Raw genomic sequence first — 8959 nt, 5'->3', positions numbered from 1 at the left:
CCCAGCCATTACGCTAACTGCTGGTTCCCTCATGAGTCTTTTTTAAGAGCTAAATTTTGGTTTTTTTTTTTTTAAGAATTATTTTATTTTATTGCATGTATTTATTGGAGAGGTTTTTGCTTAGGGCGCCAGAAACAGAGAGAGACAGAAAGAAAGCAAGAGGGAAATGGCACCCCAGGAGGGATGGCCATGCCACAATCTCTTTCTTCTCCATTCTCTTCTTGGATTCTTTTTTTGTTTGTTTTTAATTGTAGAAACAACTTTATAAATAGATTCTTACATAAGAATCTAAACATAGTCAAGAAAAACAGATGCAGAGCACCCAAATTACCAGAAAGGTAGACCTCAGCCCTTCTTTTTTGCTCAGGGAAAAAACAGAAGAGTGGAGAAATGATTCCTTCTTGTTCTTTTTGTTAGGTTTTTGCCATAGAGCCTGTGCACTCACAGCAAAGAGACGGAGAAAGAGAGAGAGAAAGTGAGAAATTAGCCCCCATGGGGGTGACAACATCACAGTCCCTTCTCCCTGCCCTCTCGGGATTTTGGGTATGCATGCATACACGCACACATGAACACGTGCCTGGAGTGATTTTCAACCCATTGGGTCTGGGACTCGAACCACGGTCAGTCACATGGAAGGCCACTGTCTTAACCACCACATCAACTGCTGGCCCCTCCTTCTTGTTCTTAATTGTGTCCACCTATGCAGTCAGTTTTTCAAGCAGAATTTCTATTCCTTTGCTAGGATTTTTGTTTCTTTCCAATGTGGGAATCAGGCTTTTCAGTCAGTCTAGCTTTGACTTTGTTTGCAACTTCCTGGTCAGGACTCTGGAGAAGGCTAGAAAGAATAATGGCACCTCGGTTTATATTCACCCAGGACTTCAGGTTCTTCATACCCACATGCTCTACAAGTGTTTTTGCAAAACAACCTTCTCTTCCATTTTCTTTCATCTTTTTATCTTGTTCTATTAACCAGTTCAATACTGGATGTTCTGCAACATGAAGCTCTCAGTCCCTGCCTCTGGGGTGTAGTTCTGCTGCTGCCAAGCTGGCGATGTCATCCATGGCAGGCTGGACATTCCCGGTGGCAGATCCCAGAACGTTGGCCACCAACACAGGCAGACTTATCTGGCACCATGTCTTGGGCATGTCCTTGCAGGTAGCTTAACAAAGCTCGCATTGGCGGATTTCTGTGTCTTTCTTACTGTGTGCATTTCTATCCCCTTTCTGTAGAACTTCAATGATTTCTTGGACTGTGCAGGATCTCTGGGGCTTAGGAGATATAACTGGACCTTTCTTCCATATTTGTCAGCTACTATGTTAGGTAAAGAACTGATCATTTCTGGGAACCAGCAGTTAGCATAATGGCTATGTCGCTGGACTCCCACGTAGTCGACCACGGTTCGCGTCCCAGACCCGGTGGCTTAAAAAAACTCACGCCGGGTGCGTGTGCGTGTGTGCCCAAGATCCCGGGAGGAGAATGGAGGAGAAGGGATTGTGGCGTGACCATCCCCCCTGGGGGGTGATTTCTCGCTTTCTGTCTCTCTGTCTCTCTCTGTCTGTCTGGTGAGCGCACACGCCCTATAGTGAAAACCTCTCAAAAAAAAAAAAAGAACTGATCATTTCTGATATGATTATCTGCTTCACAAGCTTAGTATCATCAATACAGTCGAATACTGCCAGTAAAACCAAATGGGAGTATTGGCCATGAGCCACCTTTTCTAGATAAGTCTTCATTGTTTTCACAATTACTTTCCTGTCCTTGGGCGAACCATGCCACAGGCAGTGCATGGCCACTCTGGCGCCATCGTGTGTGTGTGCCAGGTATATCACTGCTTCACGGATGGCTTCAATCAGTTCTGATCTGAGTTTTGGGGGTGCATAGGTAAAGAAATGCAAGAATACTTTATGCACCAATGAGTGCTTAATCACAGCTTCCTTCTGGGCCATTGGAGTTAGAATCTGCTTCATTTCATCCATAATGAGCTCTAATTTTTCAGGCTTTGCCTCTAACACTTTGTCCAGAGTTGGGTGAGCTGCTGACTTGTAAAGCTGGAACGTGTTCCTGTAGAGCTCCTCTGTCAGCACGTTCCTCTGTTCCAGGATGGCTTTGTCATTGTAGGCGTACTCCACGATGGCCGACGCTTCTGTGTGTCGCAGCATCTTCCGCACGTGGCCTTTACAACTTCCGATTATCTCTGCGATCTGTGGTTTACTTCTATATGTGAGAAATTTATTAACAATATTTCTGGAATATTTGGTTTTACTTAATTCAATCAAATCACCTCGCAATTCTTCGAAGGCCTGTTTTCTCTGTTCTTCATTACAATACTGAATGTAACACTGGATCACCTGCGTTGAATCGTGTACAAATGCCATAGTTATCATTTTCCTTGAATCACTTTCTCTAAGTCATTCATCAACTGCACTCTCTTTTTTCTTTGTCACAGTCTTTCCTTCTTAAAATCTCCCAGATCTGCTGGACCGAGCGACAATGTCATAGTTGGTTTATCATTAAATTGCCTGCTCTGCTTCAGTTCTTTCTTCTTTTTGAAATCATCCCATTTGGGTTTCTTGGCCGCTAAGTCATCACTTTGTCTAACTGGAATTTTCTCTTCTTGTTGACTTTATTCTCCTGTTGGAATTTGTTCTTAGGTGCTTTGTCCCCTTGTTGCTTATTCTTGAACTGCTTTACACCCTTTTCCCCAGGTTTTGTGGCACTTTTCTCAAAGTTCTTTGATGTGATTTTTAGGTCCACCTTCCTTAACTTTTCTTGGGAATGTCTTTGAAGAACCAGAGTCACTGTTTTCATGGAATCTCTTTTTTTCTTGTGATGCCTTTGTATTCCCTCCTGTGAATCTTTTTTTCACTTTGACTTCCATCGTATCAACTTGGACACGTGGGGCCGAAGTCTGAGCTAGATGCAGATCTCTCCTCTTGGATTCTTGGGCATGCATGCATGCACGCCCAGCGTGAGTTTAAGCCACCGGGTCCGGGACTCAAACTGCGGTCGATTACATGGGAGTCCAGCGACATAGCCATTATGCCAACTGCTGGTCCCACTTTATTTATTTCTTTTAATTTGACCAGAGAGGGACAGAGTGACAGAGAGAGAGAAGGAAAATGAGGAAGCGAGCCACCAGGCCCGGGACCTGAACCACGGTTGGCCATGTGGGAGTCCAGCACCCTTAACCACCATGCCACCTGCCAGCCCCAATATTACACTTTTAAAAATAGGATCAGTGGCATTATGTAGCTCTTGAGACTGTACACGGAGCTGGGTCCCACATGGCCAACCAGGGTTTGAGTTCTAGCTCTCTCAGCTTGAAAAAAATACACCAAGTGCCCAGGATTCTGATACGATAGAATGGGAGGAAAAATGATACCAGCGTGACCAGCTCTGTTACGGGGTGCTTTGACTCTTGAGCTCACACATGTTCCCTCTGGCATAGTAATGATTAAAAAAAATGTTGGATATCTCATCAAAGTTTTAAATTCTGAATTTAATCTAATTTTCCTTCATGCCTTTCACGTTCTGTGCTACAGAATTTATTTTTGTAAATGATGTTTTGATTTCACATCTTCCTTAAATTGGCAGGCAGGTGTTCCAAGTCAGTATGAGTAGTCTAAACTCTCAAGTAAATTGGTACTCCACCTATTACTGTTTTTTAATTTGTCAGAGGGTCTGTCTGCTGAGAGAGAAACAGAAACTGAAAATTAGAAAGTACCTCCCATGGGGTGAGATCATGCCACAATCCCTTCTCTAACCTCCCTCATAGAGGGATTTGGGGCATGTCCACGTACACAAACACCCGGGGTATTTATTTATTTATTTATTTATTTGAGAGATTTTTGCTATAGGATGCATGCACTTACCAGAAAGACAGAGAGAGACAGCAGAAAGAGAGAAACTGAGAAATCACCCCCCAGGGGGGATGGCCACACCACAATCTTTTCTCCTCTGTTCTCCTCTCAGGATCTTGGGCATGCACACACATGCCCGGCGTGAGTTCAAGCCGCCTGGTCTGGGATTTGAACCATAGTCAGCTACATGGGAGTTCAGCGACATAGCCATTATGCTAACTTCTGGTCCCAACCCATCAAGTCCTGGGCTCAATCCATGCAATCAACCAAGTGGAATCCAGCCACCTTCACCTTCTACCAGACTGTCCACCTTCTATCAAAAAAAAAAAATTTTTTTTTTTGAGAGGTTTTTGCTACAGGGCGCGTGCGCTCGCCAGCCAGACAGAGAGAGACAGAGAGACAGAAAGCGAGAAATCAGCCCCCGGGGGGATGGCCACGCCGCAATCCCTTTTCCTCCATTCTCCTCTCGGGATCTTGGGTACACACACACACACACGTGCCTGGCGTGAGTTTAAGCCACCGGGTCCAGGACTCGAACCGCAGTCGACTACATGGGAGTCCAGCGACATAGCCATCACGCTAACTGCTAATCCCTCCACCTTCTATCCAATTTTAAATAGCATATTTACATAGCTCTGTTCCTTTGGTAATTTTTTCCTTCCCGGTGTCTTTCAAGGGAGTGCTCTTCAGAAGATAGCCCAAGTTGGGACCAGCAGATGGCATAATGGTTATGTCGCTGGACTCCCATGTGGTTGACCGCAGTTTGAGTCCTGAACCAGTGGCTTGAAACTCACTTTGGGTGTCTGTGTGTCCATGGCCAAGATACAGGGAGGAGAATGGAGGAGAAGGGATTGTGGCGTGGTCATCCCTGCTGGGGGGTAGTTTCTTTCTGTCTCTCTGTCTCTCTCTGGCGAGCACACATACCCTTTAATAAAAATCCCTTACCAAAAAAAAAAAAAAGGAAGGGCATCCAAGTGGTGAGGAGGGGCCTTGAAAGTGACACACACAGTATTACTCTTGCTGTCAGCTGCTATGAGCTGGGATGGTCAGAATGGTGTCTCACCACTGGAACAGCTACCTCACCAGCTAGTCACTCATAACTCTGTCCATGGTAGACAAGTAGTCCATGTCAGTTCTAGAAGAGTCTGTGAACTAATGCCCAAGAAGCAGTTTCAGCTGGTTAGGTTCATGCAGTCTTTTTTTTCTTTTCCAGGTTTTTGCCACAGAGCATGTGTGCTTGCCAGAAATAGACCGTGAGAGAAAAAGTGAGAAGTCTCCCCCAAATGGGGACAACTACACCATGATTCATTCTCCATTCTACTGGGATTCAGGGCATGTACCCAGTGTGATTCTCAAGCCACCAGGTCCAGTACTCAAACCACGGTAGGCCATATGGAAGTCTAGCACCTTACCACCGTGCCACCTGCTGGCCCAACCATTATTATTTTGAAATGAAAGTTTGGATACTGGGAACCAGCAGTTAGCGTAATGGCTATGTCGCTGGACTCCCTCGTAGTCGACCGTGGTTCGTGTCCCGGACCCGGTGGCTTAGAACTCACGCAGGGCGCGTGTGCGTGTGTGCCCAAGATCCCGAGAGGAGAATGGAGGAGAAGGGATTGCGGCGTGACCATTCCCCCTGGGGGGTGATTTCTCGCTTTCTGTCTCTATGTCTCTCTCTGTCTGTCTGGCGAGCGCATGCGCCCTACAGTGAAAATCTCTCCAAAAAAAAAAAAAAAAAGTTTGGATACTAAATTCAATCGTATCAGAAATTTAAAAATTTTTACTTGTTACTATTTTTTAAATTTAACCAGAGAGAGAAAGGGAAAGTGAGAAAGCAACCTGCCAGATCCTGGACCAGGACTGTGGTCAGCCATGAGTCTAGCCACCACCCAACCTGCCAGCCCCCAGAAATTTTAATAAGTGTCTTATCAATGAAAGATACATAGTATATATAGTAACATCTGTATCTTGACTGACATGCATGGTATTTGTGTTGGAAAAAAAAGAACCATATACTGTAAAGATGTAATTAAATGTAAATAAATTTAAAATTTAAAAAAAATAAGAAGAGTTTAGGGCCAGCTTGTGGCATGGTGGCTAAGGAGGCTGGATCTCATGTAACTGACTACAGTTCAAATCTAGGACCCAACAGCTAGAAAAAACACTCCAGGTGCATGTGCACGTGTGCATACTCAGAATCCTAAGAGGAGGATGTAATGGCTATGTCGCTGGACTCCCACGTAGTAGACCGTGGCTCACGTCCCAGACCCGGTGGCTTAAAACTCAAGCCGGGCGCGTGTGCATGCGTGCCCAAGGTCCCGAGAGGAGAATGGAGGAGAAGGGATTGCGGCGTGACCATCCCCACTAGGGGGTGATTTCTCGCTTTCTGTCTCTATGTCTCTCTCTGTCCGTCTGGCGAGCGCACGCGCCCTACAGTGAAAATCTCTCAAAAAAAAAAAAAAAAGAATCCCAAGAGGAGAATGGAGAAGGGATTGCACGCGGCCTCACTTTCTCTCTCTGTCTTTCTTTCCCTCTCCTATGAGTATATGTGCTCTGTAGGAGATATTTAAATTTTAAAAAAATTAAAAACAAATGGGCAAAATGGTGGCGCAATGGTAATGTGCAGTTAGACCTATGTGATAAAAGTACTGAGTTTAGGGACCAGCAGTTAGCGTAATGGCTATGTCGCTGGACTCCCATGTAGTCGACTGTGGTTCGAGTCCCGAACCCAGTGGCTTAAACTCACGCCGGGTGCGTGTGCGTACATGCCCAAGATCCCGAGAGGAGAATGGAGAAGGGATTGGGGCGTGGCCATCCCCCCTGGGGGGTGATTTCTCGCTTTCTATCTCTCTGTCTCTCTCTGTCTGTCTGGTGAGCGCACGCGCCCTGTAGCAAAAACCTCTTCAAAAAAAAAAAAAAGGTACTGAGTTTGTGTCCAGAGACCTCCCTGAGAATGCCCTGCATATTCATGATCAGGATCAGCTGAGACTGGGGATATTAGAGGTATCTTACTTGCTCTCTGCCTCACTGAAGAAATTAATACATTTTTTAAATTTAACTGTATTTAATATTTTTATTATTACTATTTTCCAGTTTGAACAGAAAGAGAGGGAAAGTGAGAAAGCAAGCCACCAAGTCCCAGACTCAAACCGTGGTAGGCCATGTGGAATTCCCGCACCTTTAACCGCAATGCCACCTGCTGGCCCTCGATTTTTTAAAAAAGTGAAAATGGGACCAGCAGATAGCATAAAGCTTACATCACTGGACTCCCACATAGTTGACTGTGGGCTGAGTCCTGGCTTAAAACGCACGCCAGGCGCATGTGCATGCTTGTCGAAGGCCCTGCGATAACTGAGAAGGGATTGTGTCATGGCCATCCCCTCTGGAGGGGTGATTTCTCGCTTTCTATCTCTCTGTCTCTGTCTTTCCAGCGAGCACATGCCCCCTGTAGCAAAAATCTCTAAAAAAAAAAGTAAAGCAAGGGGCCTGCAGGTAGCGGTGGTAAGGGCGCTGGACTTCACATGGTTGACCACAGTTCATAGCGCCAGACTTGGCAGCTTGCTTTCTCACTTTCTCTCTGTCACTCTGTCCCTCTCTGGTGAAGGAAGGAAGGAAAGAAGGGAGGGAGGAAGGGAGAAAGGGAGGAAGGGAGGGAGGGACGGAGGGAGGGAGGAAGTTAAATAATTCTTTAAACAAACAAAAAGAGTAAAGTGAAAATATCATAAAATCCTTGGGGGAAGAGGCAACACTTCTGAAAACCATATGTCCCTGATCCCACTGTAGACATAGTTAGCTGGAATTATATCTGAGACTTACAAATCTGTGTTTAACAAGAGGCCAGGTGATTTTTTTACAAAGGTTTTGCCATAAGGCACATGCACTATCCGATGAGAGACAGTGAGAGGACAAGTGAGAAATCATCCCTCATGGGGATGACCACACCACATCCCTCTTCCATTCTCCTCCTGGAATTTTAGGCACCAGTGTGATTTTCAAGCCACCAGTTCTGGGATTCGAACCACAGTTGAGTGGGAATGCAGTGCCTTAACCACCACGCCACCTGCTGGTCCCTGCCAGGTGATTCGTATGCTCAGGAAGTGCAGGGAAACACGTACACACTGTGGTAGCTCGAAGTTAGTTGTCTTCGCTGAGTAGCAACGTCTTTATCACATCCGCAGCAGCTGAAACCAAAGGAGATGCGAATAAAGGCCAACCAAGGTAATAACTTTCATTTCCACTTATTCTTTTTTTTTTTTTAAGCTTTGCACATTTAAGTGGACTTCCATACGTGTTTATCCCCAGTCTCTTCTCCTTAGGAGTTTCTTCTTCCAACTCCACAGAATACAGGCATTTACATTGTTGGATGAATTAAGAGGAAAACCTAATCTGATATGTGAAAAATCCCCCTCAGAAGAACCCACATTATTTTAATTACCTAATCAAGAGCCTAACTTATATAAAAGAAACCCAGTGCCATGTTGGCTTTTTAATCTAAAGACATTTCAACTTGGAGGGTGTCTGGTGTCTGGGGAAACTACTTCTGACTACTTTTTATAACTAAGAAGAAGCTGCCTGTTGTCCCAGGTGAGGGAAAATATCATAGCTTTCATAAGATTAATAGCTTGCTTTTTTGCTGAGTATTTTTGAAAGTCACCTAAAAATGCTTTTAAAAATACTGTTGCTGAGCCTCATATCCTTTTATGTTTATTAAGTCACAGTTTCCATTTTTTCAGAGATGGGTATCTTCCTCATACCTTTTGACTATTTTTCTTTTAGGCTGTTGAATTTTTCTTTTTTAGGACTCTTTTAAAAATTTAACTTTATTTACTTATGTACTATTTTAATTTGACCACAGAGGAACAGAGTGTGTGTGAGAGTGGGGGAAAGAGGGTGTGGAAAGTGTTTCTCAAGCCGCCAGGTGTTTCGCAAGCTGCCAGGTCCGGGACTAGAACCGTGGTCGGCCATTTGGGAGTCCAGCGTCCTTAACCACCACACCACCTGACAGCTCCCTGGATTTTTCATTTTGATTTATTGACATTATTAGTATTTTGGGGACGTTAACGCTTTGACTTTTGCTCGTTGCAAATATGATGCATCC

General features: G+C 44.8%; 1 pseudogene; it reads right to left on the bottom strand.

Annotated features, from left to right (window-relative positions):
- Positions 1-698: 698 nt before the first annotated feature.
- Positions 699-2879, bottom strand: LOC102502206 (pumilio homolog 3-like; annotated as a pseudogene).
- Between the last annotated feature and the right edge of the window lie 6080 nt (positions 2880-8959).

The sequence above is a fragment of the Tupaia chinensis genome, unplaced genomic scaffold, assembly GCF_000334495.1.
Source record: "Tupaia chinensis unplaced genomic scaffold, TupChi_1.0 Scaffold000182_1, whole genome shotgun sequence".
Classification (NCBI taxonomy): Eukaryota; Metazoa; Chordata; class Mammalia; order Scandentia; family Tupaiidae; genus Tupaia; species Tupaia belangeri.
Note: the sequence above shows the minus strand (reverse complement) of the source record. Positions and strands in the feature narration are given on the sequence as shown.